Source organism: Myxine glutinosa, chromosome 1 (genome assembly GCF_964187855.1).
Source record: "Myxine glutinosa chromosome 1, kmMyxGlut1.1, whole genome shotgun sequence".
NCBI classification, from domain to species: domain Eukaryota; kingdom Metazoa; phylum Chordata; class Myxini; order Myxiniformes; family Myxinidae; genus Myxine; species Myxine glutinosa.
In genome coordinates this window covers 202,915,580-202,937,863 of record NC_136261.1, presented here as the reverse complement: position 1 = coordinate 202,937,863, position 22,284 = coordinate 202,915,580, and positions in this window count along the sequence as shown.

The following is a 22,284-nucleotide window of genomic DNA, read 5'->3' as shown; positions in this document are numbered from 1 at the left end:
ATTTGGATGCACCAAAACTCTGTAACGGTACAAGACTCGCTGTCAAAACTCTTATGCCCCATGTGATCGAAGCCACCATTATGACTGGTTGTGCCAAGGGAGAGGATGTTTTTATTCCACGGATTCCCATCATCCCAACAGATATGCCATTTCAGTTCAAGTGCCTTCAGTTTCCAGTGAGACTATCATTTGCTATGATCATCAACAAGTCTCAGGGACAGTCTCTCAAGGTTGCTGGAGTTGAACTGACAAGTCCATGTTTCTCTCATGGTCAACTCTACGTTGCATGCTCACGTGTTGGGGCAAGCACACATCTTTTCATCAGAGCACCAAACGGCAGAACAATAAATGTTGTCTACCCCAGAGCTCTTGCTGACTAAAACACGTCTGTTAATATTTTGCCAAGGCAGCGCTGGTGGCCCAGTGGATCATCTGCTTGCTTGCCACGCAGACGATCCGGGTTCCAATCCCAGCAGCGGCAAAAATTTGTGAAGCCACCAAATGTTGCCGTTCTGAGATATAGTCCCTAAATGGATTGAACTTGGACCTAAATTACCAACTCACTCACTCTTTTTTTTAACTTAAATGACTTAACTTATAGCAAGTTCTTATGTTATGTACATATAATTACATACAACATGAACTACATAACAACTTGCTATAAGTCAAGTCATTTACTTTCTGGGCAACGCCGGGTACCTTTGCTAGTATAAGTATATATATTGTTGTGGATATGAGAATGTTTTTTTTTTTTTATTGTTGTGGTAAAATGTTGTTGTAAAAGGTTGTTGTAAAATATCACCCCTCCTCCCTCCGTTTGTGGTTGTATAAAGGTCAAAGGGCGTTCCCGTAGTTAGTCCATAAAACATACATGCAGGACACGATATATCTTTTTTGACAGTTATATCCTTATTATGTGTATTAGTGTAAGGCTGTGTCTTCCATTAATTGAAATACTCCATTGCACCAGTGAAAGAGATAGATTCCCTTCATTCCCACTCCCAACACTTCCATTCCCCCCTTCCCGTCAATTGCAATTCGCATTGCCAACTGCATGTTGGGCGGTTTTCCCTTCATCCGCCATTGACCACGAGGCAGGGTTGGGGGAAGGAAGGCGGGTCCCCACCTCGTCAGAGAGGGGAGGAGTGAGCCGGCCCCACTCGACCAACCATGAACAAGGGGTTTGGCTTGAGAGGGCGGGGAGAGAACGTTTGGGGGAGGTTCGCAAAGGTTGAGGGGCGGGGCCAATATAACCCACGGCGGGGGTGTTCCCAAGGGAGATGCACTTTGAGTTGGTCTGAGTTGGTTGGGAGTCGGTCGTCAAGTGCAGAGTGGTGAAGAGTCAGTCAGTAGAGGTGGTGGTCAAGTGGTTGCGTTGGTTGCGGTGAGGAGTCGGTGGTAAAGAGTGAGGGACCAAGAAAGAGAGAGAAAGAGTCCTGAAGCAAGAGAGGAAGTTGTTGAACTGGGTGGGACTAAGCAAGAGAGGAAGTTGTTGGACTGGGTGGGACTAAGGAAGGAGAGAGAACCCGTCACACCAGAGCTCCACCAAGCGTTCACCTCCACCAAGGCTCCACCAAGCTCCGCGTTGGCTCCACCAAGCGTTCACCTCCACCAAAGCTCCACCAAGCTCCGCGTTGGCTCCACCAAGCGTTCACCCCCACCAAAGCTCCGCCAAGCTCCACGTTGGCTCCACCAAGCGTTCACCTCCAGCCATCTACCTCCTGCCATTCCTGCAATTCCCCGCGTGAGTCAGTGTCTTTTGTTTGTTCTGTCCTGGGTTAATTAAGACTGTAGGTAAGCTAGTATTTTCCCTGTGTCACCTGCGTCTTATGTGCTTGTAAATAAACGTGACTGCTTTCTTTTTGCTTGTGTGTAAATAGTCAATAAATTCAGTAGTATTTCCAAACCTTTCTTTGCCTTCGTTTTCCTCTTTGCATTCGTCGCCTTTGTCTTTTCCCTATTGACTAGCTGTGGTGCGACCCGGCCAACGTTTGGGTGGAATTGGGTGAGTCGGGGATCCTGTAACGGTCGCGGCAATACCACCGCTCGGTAAATAACATCTTAATCCGCGATCAGTAACAATTGGTGTCTGGGAGTGGGATTCGGGGCCCGAACCAGATTTTTTTTTAAAAAACATCTAGAAAAAATTTGGTCAAAATTTGGAGCGGCCGAAATTTGTTTTGTTTTATAAAACCCGAATTTTGAAATCGCGCCATGGCTGGTCAAGGCGATCGAATGCCGGTGGGTGAGCTAGAGGAGGGGTTAGGAGTAACCCAGGATCAAATGGAGGGGAGCAATGAGGAGGCGGTTGAGGGAGTATCAGACGCACAAGATGGCGTCCTCGCGCATGTGGGTGTAGCGGCACCAAATTTTGCCGCGCCCGCGACAGTAGCAGCGCCGCCGTTGGATTCGGACCTTTTGTTGCTACAAATCGGGGCCCTTATGGACAAAATGAGGGACGAAGCAAGGGCTGATAGAGAGAAAATGGAAAGCAGAATGTTGGGGGTAATGAGGGACGAAGTAAGGGGTACTGGTGAGGGGTTAGACAACGGGATAAAAGAGGTGAGACATGGGTTAACGGGGGTGGAAAATAGAATGGCTGCCCAGGAGAATCAGATAGAGGGGATGAAAAATGGGTTAATGGGGTTAGAAAATAGGATGGAGGACAAATTGCGGGAAATAGGGGAACAATCTGCCAGGGAAATCAAACGAATGGGAAACCAGATAGAGGAGGTGCAAATCGGGTTAGAAAGTAAACTGGATGCTCAGAGGGATGAATTGGGACAGATGAGGGTGGCATCTACAAAAGAGATGGGGGAGATGAAGGAGGAGATACGACAAGGTGTGGGTGAGGAGGTTTCGGGGCTACGCGAGGAGGTAAAGCGAGGTGAGAAGCGTATGGAGAAAGAAGTGAGAAATAATACGGCAAAGTTACAAGGGGGAATAGAAGATCTGACGGAGGAGGTGGAACAGCTGACGGAGGGACAAACGAAGTTAGTGGAGCAGGTTCAAAGGAACACTGCAGTACTCGGAGGGTTAAAGGCGACACAAAAAGAAATTAAAAATGACTTGATAGCGACACAGAGGCAATGTCAGATGGTACGTGAGGAACTGACAATGAGGGTGGACGAGGTGACAGAGATAATGGAGACAAAGGACCGGCAGGTGAGGATGCACATAGAGACGGTCACGGTAGCCTTAGAGGACGAACTTGAGGAGACGCACCGAGAAATAAAAGAGGTTAAACAAAAATTAGAGGAAGTGGAAGAAGAGGTGAGTGAAATTAAGAAGGGACGAACAGAAACTAAAAGAGAAATCCAGGAGGAGGTGATGGAATATGTGCAAGGTCGGTGCTCAACTCATGATGTGATGCTCACTAACCAAATAAAGAGTTTGCAGGTGGCAAAGGAGGTGCGGAGACGAGGTACGGAGGTGAGTGGCAATGTATATGATGTGAGGAAAGCTTCAGTCGGCTTGGGGATTGGTTTGGATCTGGGTGTTCGTGAGAGGCCGTTGGTGAAGTGTGCGACAGGTCAGGTGTGCGAAAAAAGAGGTGTGCGAGAATGTCCGACCATGGGGTGTGTGAGGAAAAAGTGCACGCCGAGGAGTGAGTGTGCCGTCAGGAGCGAGTTGGTCGAAGCGCGTGTGCGAGGGAGCACAGGGAAGCGCGGTGTGGTGAGTGTTACGGAGGAAGTAACGAAAAAGTGTGCGCAAGAGGATGCGCGAGAAAGGTGTGTAACGGACGGGTGCATGGGGAAAGCGCATGCTGTCAAGAGTAAGGGAGAATGCATGCCTGTGGTGAGTGTTACAGAGGGTGTAACGGGACAATGTGCGGAAGAGTGTGCGCGAGAAAGGTGTGTAACGGACAGGTGCATGAGGAAAGAGTGCGCTGTCGAGAGTAAGGGTGAGTGCGCGACCGAGAGTGGAGGTGAGAGTAGTGAGAGTGACAAGGAGCGTGAGTTGATTGTGACAGGTGAGCGAGGATGTACACCTGGAATGGAAGGATGCACACCTGGAATGGTAGAGCGTGAGTGGGAATGCACGCTGGAATTGGTAGTGAGGCACGTGGTTGGGTGTGCGGGTGAGAGCACACCTGTGATTGTCACAAGGGAGGTGACCGAGAAAGGGGCGCGAAGAGGTGTGTTGGTGAGGTGTGCGAGCGACGAATGTGTGCCAAGGTGTTCGGTGGTCAGGTGTGTGACCAAGTCGGTGAGCAGAATGAGGGTACCTGGGTGTGTAAGGAAAGGTATGAGCAAGAAAGGGGTAGCGTATGCATGTAAGCGTCCAGGTGAAGCATCGACGGTAACCGGTTCAAAGGTTAGAACGACGTATAGCCGAATCGGGCCCTCGGTGCACGTCGGGCAGCTTCGCGTGCCGCGAGGCCCAGCGGGGATCCGAGCCACGGCGGGTTCGAAAGGACCGCCGTGCGCGATCCATGCTGGGCCTCGCTTGGAACGGCCGCGTCCGGGCTCCACTAGGCGGAGCGGGCCGCCCGATAGGAAGGGTCGTCATGGCGACCACTTTCTATTGAGACGTGCCGGCAGGTCGAGATCGGGACATTGGATAGCTCCATGCCGAGGTGGTGCGTGGGATCTCGGCCCGGGTAAGCCCCCGTCCCTGCCACGAATGCGGGACGTATCCAGCCGCTGGCACAAAAGAACCCGCGTTCATTGCTCGGCTGTACGAAGCCGGGCTGTAGAAGGGAATTGGCGCACCGAGAGGATGTAATAAGTAGACGGGTGATGAGGATAGTGTTTTGGCCCCGAAATTAGAAAAAAAAGCAAAATTTGATGATTGGCCAAGGATTGGCAGTAATGATTGGCAGATGATGGGTAGTGATTGGCAAATTTTTGATTTGTTGAAATTTGATGTGCAAAATTGGTAGTGAGAGACCCCCGATGTGGTGGGATGGCAAATCCACCATCCCTCACAGAAGGTGGGGCAAATGCGCAATAGCTTATGGGGTGTATGGCAGTGAAAACTAGCCCGGGTGGGTTAGGTTATATTGATAGGGATCTAGCGAAGATGACATTAGGTAACGTTAAGATTAGTTAGTGACTGATACCTGTAGTGGGGACGCAGGTAGATTAGTGTGGATTATAATGACGTGGGAGCGCAATAGTTTAAAGGGACGACTGGGAAGCGCAAGTTTCAGAGGGGAGTAGTTAGATGAGATGATGCCGTATGTGTGAGAATTGAACAGGTGTGATTGCACAGGTGTGCAACTGAACAGGTGTGTGGAGCAGAGTATGAGGGAGTAGTGGTGATGTGTGTTGTGTTGACCAACTGGTCCAGGAAGAGGAGGAGGGTGCAGGTGGCACCAGGTGTGATTGCACAGGTGTGCAACAACAGGTGAATGGAGAATGGTTGTGTGAAATAAATGGTTGTATGGAATAAATGGTATGGAGTATTGGAATGGATGGTCGTGGAGTGAGTATGGTGGAAATTGTGGAGTGGAGTGGATGGTGCGAAGGTGTGAATGGGGGAAGAGTGGACCCCCATCACGGATACCCGGGGCGGGTAGTGTAAGTGTTAGGTAGAGGGTACAGGTAAATTGTGGTTGGATATTGGCATCTGTGGTGCGGATGCAGAATGGTATGTGGATGGGTGCATTAGTGTTGTGGAAATGGCTGGGCGTGTAGCCTGTTAGTGTGTGTAGTTGGTTTGGGCACTCCACCACTGTGAGGATGTCGGCCAGGTGAGGCCGCAGGTGGGCTCTGGGAGCCGGTAGTTGTGAATGGGGCCCGAGGATCCGGAGGACGGACCCGGGTAGCCCAGTGCCAGAGGGCACCAAGGGGTGACAGAGCCAGGAGAGGGCTGTCCCCAGTTAGTTAGGTTAGGGTGAGGAGCTAGGTAAGCTCGGGTGGCAACTACAGTGGTGGAGGTGTGCAGGTGGGTAGACCTGCTGGGAGAGCTACACGTCGCAGCCCAGAAATTGTGCGAGAGCACTGGGAGATGAATCGGGGGAGTGAGACCCCAAATTGAGAAGCACCACAGTTTGGTCAATGGGAATTGGTTTTTAGAGCCCATAGTGTAAGTTGGCCAATGGATTGGCAGAGGAAGACCCCGGGTAGTGTAAAGTGTGTTAATGTCATCTAGAAAGTAGTTAGGATGAAGTCTCCTCGCACCATCTGCATCCACTCACCTGAGGTGACAGGTACTCCACACCATGCCATGTTTTGATTATTTTTTATGATGCAAATGTTTGGATTGTGAGACGCATCATGACGTGGGTGTGACGTTGTGCTTTGATGTTCCATCTCTGCCTCCTTATGAGGATTGATGATGAATTTGGTGATGGCAAATTTTGAAGTAGAGGGATTGTGGAGACGAATTTGGTATAGGGGAAATATGGGGAAGACGTGACAGTAGTGACGAATTTGTAAATGTGTAGATTTTTGTACATATGGGGTAGGGGCAGGGGTAGGGTAGGTGACAGGGGGGTGACGTACGGTAGGGACGAGCTTTCTCACTTCGCCCTCCGTACGCATTTCGCCTTGCATTGCCTTATTGATGTGTACCCTTGTGACTTTACCCCTCGCTCAATTGTCTTTCCCCTTTTGTCTCCCACATGACCTGTGCGCCATTGGGTGCCGAGGGGAGCGTGCGTGGGTCGGCCATTATGCGCCCGAAATTCCCAGAACCAGCTGTCTGCATCGATGCACCACATTATGGACCACATGCTTGTGGCCGAGCACCACTTATGGACCCCATGGGTTGGGGCATGGCCCCTCTGCTGGAACCGGCCATGAGGGCCCGAAATCTTGCTGGCGGACCTTGGCCACAGGGCACCGATGCCCCACAGGTGAACCACACTAGTCGGCCCTGTGGGCCATAAATAAAATAAATAAAAAGGACACATTGGGTGCAAGCTTTATTGCAAATAGGCCGCCAGTAAGCAAAGCAAAAGAATGACAACATCTGGAAGAACAAATAATAATCACCAGCAGAGGGAGCCGAAGAGCAAGAGACACCTGCAGGGTTAGGGGTTGTTGAATTTATTTTTATTCATTGAACACTGATGAACTATGGTGACTGCACCGATTGGTGCTTGGGTGTGTATTGGTGCGTTTTTGGGTGCGTTCATGGTGCGTCGATGCAGAGCAGACTGTCTCCCCTCCCAGAAAGAACAATCACAGGTCCTGGGTTAGTTTTGTAAATAAAAATAGCGTCATTGTAAATAATGCTTCCCACCGTCAGTGTATAGTTTGAAGACCATTCCGCAATTCGGTTAACTGTGGGCGTAAGTCTGTTAGGCAGGGTGCAATGGAGCAGCGGGACACATTTATTTATGTTTTAAAACTGTCGCACTCAGGGTCAGGTTAAAAGTAGAGGGAACTACACCTACGTGCCACACTAAGGTAAAAGTTATAGGCCCGGGACGTGCCTAAGGGGAGGAGGGTGCAGTGTTGTGGATATGAGAATGTTTATTAAATTTTATTGTTGTGGTAAAATGTTGTTGTAAAAGGTTGTTGTAAAATATCACCCCTCCTCCCTCCGTTTGTGGTTGTATAAAGGTCAAAGGGCGTTCCCGTAGTTAGTCCATAAAACATACATGCAGGACACGATATATCTTTTTTGACAGTTATATCCTTATTATGTGTATTAGTGTAAGGCTGTGTCTTCCATTAATTGAAATACTCCATTGCACCAGTGAAAGAGATAGATTCCCTTCATTCCCACTCCCAACACTTCCATTCCCCCCTTCCCGTCAATTGCAATTCGCATTGCCAACTGCATGTTGGGCGGTTTTCCCTTCATCCGCCATTGACCACGAGGCAGGGTTGGGGGAAGGAAGGCGGGTCCCCACCTCGTCAGAGAGGGGAGGAGTGAGCCGGCCCCACTCGACCAACCATGAACAAGGGGTTTGGCTTGAGAGGGCGGGGAGAGAACGTTTGGGGGAGGTTCGCAAAGGTTGAGGGGCGGGGCCAATATAACCCACGGCGGGGGTGTTCCCAAGGGAGATGCACTTTGAGTTGGTCTGAGTTGGTTGGGAGTCGGTCGTCAAGTGCAGAGTGGTGAAGAGTCAGTCAGTAGAGGTGGTGGTCAAGTGGTTGCGTTGGTTGCGGTGAGGAGTCGGTGGTAAAGAGTGAGGGACCAAGAAAGAGAGAGAAAGAGTCCTGAAGCAAGAGAGGAAGTTGTTGAACTGGGTGGGACTAAGCAAGAGAGGAAGTTGTTGGACTGGGTGGGACTAAGGAAGGAGAGAGAACCCGTCACACCAGAGCTCCACCAAGCGTTCACCTCCACCAAGCTCCGCATTGGCTCCACCAAGCGTTCACCTCCACCAAAGCTCCACCAAGCTCCGCGTTGGCTCCACCAAGCGTTCACCCCCACCAAAGCTCCGCCAAGCTCCACGTTGGCTCCACCAAGCGTTCACCTCCAGCCATCCACCTCCTGCCATTCCTGCAATTCCCCGCGTGAGTCAGTGTCTTTTGTTTGTTCTGTCCTGGGTTAATTAAGACTGTAGGTAAGCTAGTATTTTCCCTGTGTCACCTGCGTCTTATGTGCTTGTAAATAAACGTGACTGCTTTCTTTTTGCTTGTGTGTAAATAGTCAATAAATTCAGTAGTATTTCCAAACCTTTCTTTGCCTTCGTTTTCCTCTTTGCATTCGTCGCCTTTGTCTTTTCCCTATTGACTAGCTGTGGTGCGACCCGGCCAACGTTTGGGTGGAATCGGGTGAGTCGGGGATCCTGTAACGGTCGCGGCAATACCACCGCTCGGTAAATAACATCTTAATCCGCGATCAGTAACAATATATACGCCTCCACATGCAGCAGCTACACCCGGATGCGTACACACCCCCAGCCAGAGAGAACACAGACTACAACAACAAAACTGCCTCCACTCCCAGAATCAACAGCCCCTCATCCACTCACTCATACACCAAAAAAAAACGACAAAAAACAACAACTGACCACCACCATTACAACATGCACCACTCAAACAAAACACATTCATGCAAAACCACACCCATTCCTGCAACACACACACCCACTCCTTCAACACACACACACACACACAGACTCCTGCAGCACACACACACACACACACACACACACACACACACACACACACACACACACGCTCACACACACACGCATATGTATATGTATAGTCACTACCCCTTTAGACTGAAATGAACCACCCCCACAACCTCAACCGACACAGTTCGACGTGCCTCCATAAATGTCCTCCATATCCAAAGTGAGCCTTTCAAGGCAACCTGGGCCACTTTGTCACACAATCCTCCTTCTTTCTGTCTCACACACTCCAAGCCGAGCAAGAAATGCAGAAAAGGAATTGCCAATATACTCTCTACACCCCACCTGAAATGGCTGACAAGAAACTCGCCAACCCTTCTCCCGACACTCTGCCTCCAGCTCACTGTACTTTCCTCTCTTCCTCTCGTGCACCTCCTCCATGTTCTCTTCCCAAGGTACAGACAATTCCCTAAGATGACTTGTCTTGTTGCACCTGACCATACGACAATGTCAGGCCGCAACCTTGTCACACAGATCTCCTCTGGGAATACCAATGGTGGCTTTAGGTCTGCCACCACCTGCCAATCACAAGCATCTGACAGCCCTCTTGCTTTCCACCTCCTCATCTTTCCACCTCTTACCACTTGGCCCTCTTTGACAAGCAACACCTCTCTCTCTCTCTCTCTCTCTCTCTCTCTCCTCTCTCTCTCCTCTCTCTCTCCTCTCTCTCTCCTCTCTCTCTCCTCCCTCTCTCCCTCTCTCTCTCCTCTCTCTCTCCTTTGATGGGTAGATCACCTTAACAAGCTCACCCTAACAAACAATTTACGTCCTAGGAATCAAACTACATATATATATATATATTGTTACGGATTCGTCACTTCCGTTGTTGTGGTTCTCATCCACTTTAAACATTTTTGTTTGCATGTACTATTATTGTTATCATTTAGGTGAAATAAAGATTACTGTTTTCAAAAGGTAAAAAAAGTAAATGTTTTAAAAAGAAACCGGAAACCGGACCGGGAACCGGACGAGGAAGAAGAGAAAGAAGGAGAGGGAGAAAGAGGCGGAGCGAGTGATGTCGGAGAAGGAGCCGAGCTGTTTGGACGTCTGGAGCAAACGCTGGCGAACGGAGGTCACTACCGAACTTTGGGGTTTCCTGGGAAAGGAGTTCCCGCGACAGAGTTGTTATCGCTGTGACAGATAAACCTGCGTGACAGGTTTTGCGGTTGATTCCGAAGAGAATCATTAGAGTGCCGTTACATCTCGAGAACGGACTGTTGGCCATTTTACCTCGCGCCTGATTTTCGCATCGCTCCAGGTTTTACCCCTCGTTTCAACCATTACACCGCATCCAGACGTTAACCTGGTGTGTGTGTGTAACGTGGATTTTGAGTGGGAAATTGCAGTTCGCCGATTGGGAGCCGTTGAATGTCCATACCCGAAGGTGTGATTTCCCAGCCGCCTCACGAGGACACTTTTGCCTATCTTTGGCAGTGTGACTGTCAACTGAGCGGGATTCTGGTCTCGATACGACATCGTTCTGACGATCCACTGGAGCGTGGATCGACTTTGGTTTGAAGCTGGGATAGAGATATTGGGAATGTTATTTTCGCTCACTTGGAGCACAGTGAGTTATATTGTACGAAACTGATGGTACCATCATAGGAATGATATATTGGTTGTACAATTGATTAATATTGTTATTGTACTGTTATTCTGGTGTGACCTTAATACAGTACTTGTTTGTTGGTAACAATTGGTGTGGTTTCACCATTGATCTTTGACATACAGAATAACACATCTTTCTGCCGTGACTCCTCTCGGGGCTCGGAGGTACACCGTGACCGGGGTTTGGGGAGGAGCACGTAACAGAAATTGGGGGCTCGTCTGGGATAGAATTCCGTAACATTCCCAAAATTCCCAAATTTGGAATTTTCTAACATTCCCAAATTTTTCAAAACATTTGAATTTTTTTGTGTGAAGATTAACAGGTGCTAACTGATAGTCACCATGGTGTTTGACGCAGAAACGTTTGCGGCGTCCCCTAATGAGGCACAGTTCCAGGCGTTAACAAGATCTGAACTCATGATATTGGCCAAATATTTTAACTTGGAGGTCCGAATTAATATGAAGAAAGCAGAGATGCAGACATTGGTGGTGGAGTCTCTAGTCGGACAAGGGACATGGGAAGAGGTAGCCTTGGATTGGTTACCAGAGGAAAAAGGAAATGCGGAGCTCTGGAAAATGGAGACGCAACTGCAGAGCCAGGAAAGGTTAGAAGAGAGAAGAGCAGAGGAAAGAGCAGAGGAAAGGAGAGCTGAAAAGGAACTAGAGGAGAAAAGAGCAGAGGAAAGGAGAGCTGAAGAAGAAAGAAGAGCAGAGGAAAGAGCAGAGGAAAGGAGAGCCGAAAGGGAGTTAAAGGAGCATGACATGGAGTAACAGAAGGAACTTAAACTCAAGGAGCTGGAATTACTGGGAGAACGGAGAGAAGTAGTATCCATGCCGGCTAGTTCGACAACTAGTGAGAACACTTGGGATGTTGGTCGGCATGTGAGGCTGGTTCCACCCTTCAATGAAAAGGAGGTAGCCAAGTTCTTTTTACATTTTGAGAAGGTGGCTCAAATGCTAAAATGGCCTGTGGGGACTATGTTAGTGCAAAGTGTTCTGGTGGGTAAAGCTCAAGATATATTTTCGGCTTTACCGATTGACCAATGTGCAGATTATGAGATAGTGAAGAAAGCCATTCTCAAAGCCTATGAATTGGTCCCTGAAGCTTACCGGCAAAAATTCGAGAATGCCAGGAAGAGGGAGAGGGAGACCCATGTGGAGTTTGCCAGAATAAAGGAAACCATGTTTGATCAGTGGTGTGACTCACAGGAGATTGGGAAAGACTTCAACCAGTTACGACAATTGATTTTGGTGGAGGAATTCAAACAGTGTGTCCACGTGGACATTAAAGTACATCTGGATGAGAAGAAAGTACCAGAGTTGTATGAGGCAGCAACCGTGGCAGATGACTATGCCTTGACACACAGGATGGGGTTCCACAAACCTAACTTCCCGCCTAGGTGTTACGGAAACTTCCCGCCTAGCCAGGGGTGTTACGGAAAATCAGGTTCGGAGAACAAATTTTCATGGAGGCGACCTAGAGAGGGCTATGGGGACAAATCTGATACCGCGACTTTTAGGGGTCAGAAGACTACAGTTCCAAGACAGACTTATCTTCTGGGGGGCCCGAGGCAGACCACGAGTTTTTCCTCCGGGCCTACTTGCGCTTTTTGCAAGAAACCTGGACATTTGATGTCCCAATGTTACGCCCTGAAAAGGAAAAATCAGGAGCGGATTCAAACTAGTGCAACTCCGAATGCATTGGCCAATGCGAGAAATCGTCCTTGGAGGACAGTGCCTTGTGAAGGTTCCCATGCCAAAGTTACGGCATCACAGAACGACCTTGTTCAAGAGGGTTACAAACCTTTTATTTCAGAGGGGTTTGTGTCACTGGATGGAGACTTAATGAACCAGAGACCTGTTAGAGTATTGAGGGGCACAGGAGCACATCAATCTTTGATGCTTGAGGGCATTTTGCCATTGTCAGAGAAGACGGCAACTGGTGTTAGTGTTCTTTTACAGGGGGTCGGTGACTATGTTAAAGCTCCTCTTCATGTCATCCATTTAGAGTCTGAGTTGGTGTCAGGACCGGTCACTGTGGGGTTACAAGCCACTCTTCCTGTAGAGGGAATCTCTTTTATTATCGGGAATGATTTGGCCGGTGGTCGAGTTTCTGGTAATCCAATGTTGGTTGAAAAGCCCAGTATGGAAAATAACACCGCACAGTTAGAGCAGGACATTCCGGGTATCTTTCCATCCTGTGCAGTGACTCGTGCTATGGGTAGGAAGCGCTCTGAAGAGAAGGAGAAGGAAGGCGATGTGGATTTGGGTTCCTTCAAGGTATTGGAGGAAAATTCAAAAGAGGAAATGGAGTGTCCGTCGGAGACATCTGGGAACGAGGTTGAACAAACGGTGCTTGTCCAAAAGAGACTTGTTGAAGAACAACACGGAGATTCGGAGATCCGGAGTTTGATTAATAAAGCCGTTACAGAGGAAGAGGCTATGAAGTTACCTGTTGGTTACTTCATGAAAGGGGAAATACTCATGAGAAAATGGAGACCACCGGAGGTGCCAGCAAACGATGAGTGGAAAGTTCATTACCAAATTGTGGGGCCACCGCCGTACCGGAAGGAGATATTGAGTTTGGCGCATGAGACACCTTTGGCCGGGCACCTTGGAGTGAACAAGACATGTGACAGAATATTTGTACATTTTTTCTGGCCAGGATTGCGACGTGATGTAGCGGATTTCTGTAAATCTTGCCATTCTTGCCAGCTGGTGGGAAAACCTAATCAGAAAGTCCAATCCGCACCTTTAAAACCAATTCCAGCTTTTGAAGAGCCATTCAGCCGTGTCATTATTGACTGTGTCGGCCCTTTACCTAAAACTAAGGCTGGACATCAGTATTTGCTGTTCATCATGTGCGCTTCCACAAGGTTCCCAGAGGCAGTGTCTCTTAGAAAAATTACTGCGGCAGTTATTGCGAAGGCCTTGATTAAATTTTTCACTTTGGTTAGCCTACCGAAGGTCATCCAGTCTGATCAGGGTTCCAATTTCATGTCAACACTTTTTCAGCCAGTGGTACACCTGTTGGGAGTGGAGCAAGTAAGATCAAGTACTTACCATCCCGAGAGCCAAGGGGCCTTGGAAAGGTTTCACCAGACATTCAAGAATATGATCAGAACGTATTGTTTTGAATGTGACAAGGATTGGGATGAAGGAATACCCTTATTGTTGTTTGCTACGAGGGAATCTGTTCAGGAGTCATTGGGATTCAGTTCTTTTGAACTTGTGTTTGGACACTCAGTGCGAGGACCGTTGAAATTAATGAAAGAACAGTGGCTACAGGAGGAGGCACAGTCAACAGTGGTGGAGTATGTGTCAACGGTTAGGCACAGATTGGCAAAGGCTTGTGAAGTTGCGAGAAGAAACTTGAAAGTTACACAGGATAAAATGAAAGTGAGACATGACAAGAAATCTCAGATAAGAAATTTCAGTCCTGAGGATTGAGTGTTAGTGTTGCTTCCTGTTCCAGGTCAGCCACTACAGGCTAGGTATTTTGGTCCCTATGCAATCGAAAGGAGGGTTAATGAAACAGATTACGTGGTGACAACGCCCGACCGAAGGAAAAAGCGGCAGCTGTGTCATGTCAGCCGACTGAAGAAATATTATGAGAGGAAGCCTGTGGAAAAAATGGTTCCTGTCTCACCTGTCTCACCTGCAGTCGGGGTGCAAGAGAATCCAGAGGTTGAGGCCGGTGTGAAGTTTGATAACTTTGATGACCAGGCTTGTCCCAGATTGACGAACACAGAAGTGTTGAGTCATTTAGATGAGAAATTAGGTCATTTGACGAGGGAACAACAAGGACAACTATCCAGCCTAATTTTTGAATTTGCACATTTGTTCACAGATGTACCTGGTCGTACTGACTTGGTATATCATGATATTGAGGTGGGGGAAGCTACTCCTGTGAAGCAACACCCCTATCGGATGAACCCTGTGAAGATGGAGTATCTTCGGAAGGAGGTTCAGTATATGTTGGAGAATGACATCATCGAACCAAGCAGCAGTGAATGGAGCTCACCATGTGTGTTGGTTCCAAAACCCGATGGCAGTTTTCGCTGTTGTACGGATTTAAAACGGGTTAATGCAGTGACCAAGACCGACTCATATCCCATCCCGAGGATTGATGACTGTATTGATAGAATAGGCCCAGCTAAATTTGTAAGTAAATTTGACTTGCTGAAAGGGTATTGGCAGATTCCTCTTACTGATAGAGCCAAGGAAATCTCGGCTTTAGTCACACCAAACGGGTTGTATCAGTACAAGGTTCTTCCCTTTGGATTGAAAAACGGGCCTACTACATTTCAACGGCTGATTAATAAGCTCATTGCAGACCTTGAGGGGGTGGAGGCTTATCTGGATGATGTCATCATACACACCATGACCATGGAAGATCATATTAAACAAATTCAGGCATTTTTCAAGAAATTGACCGAGGCAGGGTTGACCATCAACTTATCTAAGAGTGAGTTTGTAAAAGCACAGGTGGTGTTCCTAGGCCATGTAATAGGTCAGGGTCAGGTGCAACCGGTGACAGCCAAGATAGAAGCCATTGATCGCTTCCAAGTTCCAAAAGGGAAGAAGGAGCTTATGAGATTCTTGGGTATGGCTGGTTGGTACCGGCGGTTCTGCAGGAATTTTTCTGATGTGGTAGCCCCTTTAACGAATTTGCTGAGGAAAGAGACCAAGTTTGTTTGGGATGACAAATGTCAGGCTGCCTTTGCCCACGTCAAAGCGATATTAATGAGCTCTCCTGTCCTAGCAGCCCTGGATTTTCAAGCAACTTTCAAGTTGGCCATTGATGCAAGTGATGTGGGGGCTGGGGCAGTTCTATTACAGGAAGATGAGGATGGAGTGGATCACCCAGTGTGCTACTATTCCAAAAAGTTTAACAAACACCAGGCAAATTATGTCACCGTGGAAAAAGAGACCCTTACTCTCCTGCTAGCGCTTCAGCATTATGAGGTGTATCTAGGAACTACTACCTTTCCTATAAAAGTCTTCACTGATCACAACCCCTTAACCTTCATTCAAAAAATGAAAAATAAAAATCAGAGGTTGATGAGATGGAGTTTGGCTTTGCAGGAGTTCAACTTGGAAATTGAGCATGTAAAGGGCAGGGACAATGTCGTTGCTGATGCTTTATGCAGAGTGAATTAACTTTGGAAATTCCTGTAGGTTGTTTGGAAGTTGCTTTATTTTGGGGAATATTAATTATTGTTGCTCACGTGAATTGATCATTTGGGGGTGAGTTTTACTTTTGTTTGTTAAAAGAGTTTTTGCATGCAAAGAAAGTTTTCACTATGTTCCAACTTTCTTTCTTGAGGGGGGGAAGTGTTACGGATTCGTCACTTCCGTTGTTGTGGTTCTCATCCACCGTAAACATTTTTGGTTGCATGTACTATTATTGTTATCATTTAGGTGAAATAGAGATTACTGTTTCCAAAAGGTAAAAAAAGTTAATGTTTTAAAAAGAAACCGGAAACTGGATCGGGGACCGGACGAGGAAGAAGAGAAAGAAGGAGAGGGAGAAAGAGGCGGAGCGAGTGAGGTCAGAGAAGGAGCCGAGCTGTTTGGATGTCTGGAGCAAACGCTGGCGAACGGAGGTCACTAGCGAACTTTGGGGTTTCCTGGGAAAGGGATTCCCGCGACAGAGTTGTTATCGCTGTGACAGATAAACCTGCGTGACAGGTTTTGCGGTTGATTCCGAAGAGAATCATGAGAGTGCCATTACGTCTCGAGAACGGAGTGTTGGCCATTTTACCTCGCGCCTGATTTTCGCATCGCTCCAGGTTTTTCCCCTTGCTTCAACCATTACACCGCATCCAGACGTTAACCTGGTGTGTGTGTGTAACGTGGATTTTGAGTGGGAAATTGCGGTTTGCCGATTGGGAGCCGTTGAACGTTCATACCCGAAGGTGTGATTTCCCAGCCGCCTCTTGAGGACACTTTTGCCTATCTTGGCAGTGTGACTGTCAACTGAGCGGGATTCTGGTCTCGATACAACATCGTTCTGACGATCACTGGAGCGTGGATCGACTTTGGTTTGAAGCTGGGAGAGAGACATTGGGAATGTTATTTTCGCTCACTTGGAGCACAGTGAGTTATATTGTACGAAAGTGATGGTACCATCATAGGAATGATATATTGGTTGTACAATTGATTAATATTGTTATTGTACTGTTATTATTGTGTGACCTTAATAGAATACTTGTTTGTTGGTAACAATTGGTGTGGTTTCACGATTGATCTTTGACATACAGAATAACACATCTTTCTGCCGTGACTCCTCTCGGGGCTCGGAGGTACACTGTGACCGGGGTTTGGGGAGGAGCAAATCATTGATCTTTGACATACAGAATAACACATCTTTCTGCCGTGACTCCTCTCGGGGCTTGGAGGTACACCGTGACCGGGGTTTGGGGAGGAGCACGTAACAATATATATAAATATACAGGGTGAGTCAAAATTAGCGCCCGATTTCTGTATATATATATATATATATATATATATATATATATATATATATATATATATATATATACTGTATATATGTATATATATATATATATATATACACAAAGAATTAAGTTAAGCACCCCCCCCCGTTTTTTTACAACCTCGCACATTACAAGTTTGTTGTCGTCAAAACAGTGTAATATACCCATGATATTGCTATATTTTCTGGAGAAGTGATATTATGGTCACATAAAAACATAACAATCATGCCGTTTTCATTATTTTATTCTGAATAATTTAAGGTGAAATTTTTTGGGAATTTTAGGCATATTTTCACCTCAATTTAAGTATGGAGCTATAGGTCCATCACGGACAGTGTGGATGACGTATATGTTTTCTAACGTACAGTCATTGTTCTGAGAAGACCTCTAGCGATCTTTGCGTCAATAACGTGTGTAGGACCCACGTGATCGGATCACTACTCAACCCAACTCAACCCTACGAGTGCACTCATCTGCATTTCATCAATGGATAATTGCTAATGTCATACCAATCATTATTTGATCTCACATACCTTAGAATATATGCCAATGTATACATATACACAAAGAATATATATTAGGGGGTGCTTACCTTAATTCGTTGTGTAGGGGTGCTTAACTTAATTCTTTGTGTATATATATATATATATATATATATATATATGTATATATATATATATATGGTATCTGTAATCTGGAACCCAGTATCTCTGGTGTTGGGCTAGCGGCTAGGGTGCCGGCTTTAGGATACCAAGGATCCTGGGTTCTGAATCCCGGTCGATCGCTGAATCAGGGGGGTTGACTCAGCCTGTCATCCTTCCGAGGTCGGCTAATTGAGTACCAGTTCACTGGTAATTCCCTGTTTGTCGTTAAAGGCGGCAAAAAGGGTTGGCGTCAGGAAGGGCATCCGGCCGTAAAACATTGCTTCAAATAGGGGACCGAAAAACAACAACAACCACAGTTCCCGAAAAAGGCCAACCCCCGCTTTGCGGGGAAAAATGGCCTCTAAAGGTGGTTATTTTTTTTTTAAATCTGTAATCTGGTTCTCCAACCTAATGAGCGGACAACATGACGTCATCGCCATGCATGTTCGCCTTGCCTGCAAAGCTCCAGAGGAACCATCTAGCAGTGCGTCATTACGGATTATAAATTCAGATACTGTCACAAGTGCATGCAAAACTCACAGTTACCGACCTGGTTTCACCCTTGTTGGGGCTTCATCAGGGCAACGCAGTGAGGCTTCCATACACTTGTAACTCTGTGAACCTTTCGGTTTTTATATCAGTCACTATGCGACCCCCATATCATCAGTGGAGAACCGCCAGCAAGGTGTCCCATACAGCTGCTGCTGCACCTTGCTGGGAGCCATAAGCACCGCCTGCCACACGGTAACGTTATCTCTCGTATCCACTCATCATATGGAGTCGACCTGGTTGCGGTTGGGAGCATGTAAAGGTGCTCTGGCGGTGCTTATCGCTCCCAGCAAGGTGCAGCAGCAGCTGTATGGGACACCTTGCTGGCGGTTCTCCACTGATGATATGGGGGTCGCATAGTGACTGATATATATATAATATATATATATATATATATATATATATATATATATATATATATATTTCTGTCAGTTGATTGTTTGTTTGCCATTTGTATTACAGTGTACAAGAAGGTAGAAATAAATGAATGACATGTTTATCTAACCATTTATTCGGGGGAAAATTATTACGGGGGAAACCCTTAGCTACATTCGTTGCCGTTTTTGGATGACCGGACTTCTTTGCAGTGGCTCCCGACCCTGTTGCTTCAAATTTCTCGACAATCAATCGTATGTTTCTTCCCTGGGGTGGGTTAATATCGAATTCCTGTGCCAAATGGCGTGCCGCCATCATTGGTTGTTCATTACATTTGTAGTAATGTTTCACGGCCGCAATGCGTTGATTCATTGAAAGGTAATTCATGGTTCAATTTGGTGCAACTTCAGTAACTTTCCAAACTCTCAGCAATAACCTGCAAAAAAAAAAAAAAAAAACTAAATAAAGAAAATTAATAATCTGCAAGACAATTATTAACAACATGACATCCCAGTAAGAATCTGACAGCCGAAAAAACAGAAATCGGGCGCTACTTTTGACTCACCCTGTATATACAGTATATAACTATATATAGTATATATAGTATATATAGTATGTATATATAGTATATAGTGTATATATATATATATATATATATATATATATCAGTCACTATGCGATTTCATACCATCAGTGGTGAACCACCATTAAGGTATCCCATCCAGCTATGCTGTACCTTAATGGGAGCGATAAGTGCCATCTGCCACATGGCACATTACCTCTGGTATCCACTCATTATATGGAATCCCCTGGATACAGCCGGGAGCAAATCAATCCAAATATATGTTCAGTTCTCCAGCTTTCAATGAGCGCAAGTAATGACGTCACTGCCATGTACATACGCTCTGCCATGTGCCATGTGGCAGATGGCACTTATCGCTCCCATTAAGGTACAGCATAGCTGGATGGGATACCTTAATGGCGGTTACTGGTATATAACCTTAAAGTTAAAATACTGATGGTATGAAATCGCAAAGTGACTGGTATATAACCGAAAGGTTTTCATAGTCATAAGTGTATGCAGGACTCACTGCGTTGCCCTGACGAGCCCCAAAAAGGGCGAAACCAGGTCGGTAACTGTGAGTTTTACATACACTTATGAGTTATGACAGTATCTGAACTAAGATCAAAATTCTGCTCTGTCAGAGGGTTCTCTTGAGAGCTTGACAGGCAGAGCGTATGTACATGGCAGTGACGTCATTACTTGCGCTCATTGAAAGCTGGAGAACTGAACATATATTTGGATATATATATATATATATATATATATATATATATATATATATATATATATATAAATAATTAGGTTTGAGTTAACCACGAAAATGCTGAACATTGTCTCCTTTGAATAATGGAACCCCGTGATTGGTGTACAGTTCAGTCCGAAGATCTTTCTGTGCGAAACATTTTTCAGGGTTTTATCTTCGCCAAACATTCTTTGGGGTTTTTGTCCGAGCTGAGCTTTCCTCGCCAAAAAGTTTGCTTCCCGGATGCGATCATGTTAATCCTCAGTCTTTGTTTCATACCAGGCAATGTTACAAAAGCGGATTCCGAGTTGATTTTCACGTCCATATATTTCTGCAAGCTGATAAAAACAGATTTCATCTGGGTTGGAGCATCATCTGCTTTGGTTTCTTCTGTTTCTCTTTCCCATCCAGGTCCATAACGGTATTCTCCACTTCTTTTTGACATCTATTTAAACCTCCATAATGAGGGTTCAGTCTATTGATTCATGTTCATGTCAATCAAACTTATCTGTTTCTGTGACGTGCAACTTCCTTTCATAATCTCCATATCTTCATGAAACATTGGGCAGTGGTCAGGGTGAACTCATCAGCGATTAGCATTCCTAATTTTTATTCACTTCATTTCCTGACATAATTCTGCATGCACCCTGTTGCTGATTCTTTTGAGAGCTTTAACTTGTCAGACCTTTTTTTTTGGGGGGGGGGGGGGGGGGGATACAGAATCGAGGCTCGTGAAAGAGCTAACATTTATCACACAAACAAATCAAACAGACAAACAAGCAAAGTATATAAAAAGAGGGAGCGATAGACAAGATGGGGAGAGAAGGGGAAGCACGTAAACACAACATTTGAGAGCAGGGACATCGGGAATGTGTGGGAGGGAGAGGACTTGGGGGGGGGAGGCGGCGTGGGAAGTGGGTGGGGGGGGGTTTGGGTTAGGGTTAGGGTTAGTCGGTGGAAGGACTGTTGTCCAGTCGGTGGAAGAAGTATAAACACAAGGACACCAAGGACTTCCAGGAAAGAAGTTGGTATTTCAAAAAAGTGGATTTGGGGTGAAATTAGCGGGGGTAGAAAAGATCAAAGTTTTGGATGTAATGGGGAAGATAAGAGATGGTGGTGAACAGCTGTTTTAAAGACCTGGAGGGAGGAGTGGGATTGAAGAGAGTGAGGGAGTTTGTTCCAGAGGCGGGAGAAAAGAGGAATGAAGGAGTGAAGGTGAGCAGAGAGCCTTGATTTTGGCAGTTTAACCATAAGAGGGTTGCAGGCAGATATTGTGCGACCTGTAGGAATATTTTGGGGACAGAGCCCAGAGAGAGCTGGAGGAGTAAGGCCGGAGAGGAGTCGGTAGAAGACAGAAAGACCGCCAACCTGCCTGCGGTGAGTGAGTGAGAGGCCCTTGGAGTTAGCTTCATCGCGGGAGATTCCAATGATTCTGAACGCTTTGGTTTCAACAGCGTGAAGACGAGCTAGGTGTGAGGCAGGAGCACCAGCCCAGAGGGGAGACTGTTTTTTGTTTTGTCTTGCTCAGCCAAGATGGAAATAATTAAAGGTTGAGAATTTTGTTACTTCCTAGTTTTCTAAGCACATCCAGCCATGTTTATAAACATGTAACACTGTTTACAAACGGTCAGTTACTCTATTTTTTGTATACGTGATATAATCAGACTCAGGCGGCATTGTGGTTAGAGCATCCATTGTGGTCTGCTGGTTCGGTAGTTTTATTCCGACCCTGACGGAGTCATACCACAGACGTTAACTAGATGGTATTCATAGAATACTTACCCTGCGCAGTCAACTTGTTGTGAGCCAACTCTTCTGTTTTTGAACATTTTTTTTCTTTGATCCAATATGGCTGCCAGACTACGTGAGCGATGACATCATACATTTATATTCTCTAATATAATTGTTGCATAGATCATGCGCAATACATTTCAAACTGATCAGACTAAGCATTGTCTCTGTCGAATTATGACGTCATAATTATGGCACCAATGACGTCATCGTGAACAACACCTATGCCCCATATGGAGTTCTTTACAACAAGCCATGTTTCAATTTTTTCCATTCAGTGGTTTTGGAGATATAGAGGTGCAACATTTTTCGGTTTTTCCAAGATGGCGCCTGTCCCACTTGACCTATGACGTCATGATTATCATTAAAATATTCTACATGTGGAGGAGCTCATATGGTGAAAATTTCGTGCCCATCAGACCAACAGTTGCTGAGAAAAAAAATTCACAATGATCTGATACGTG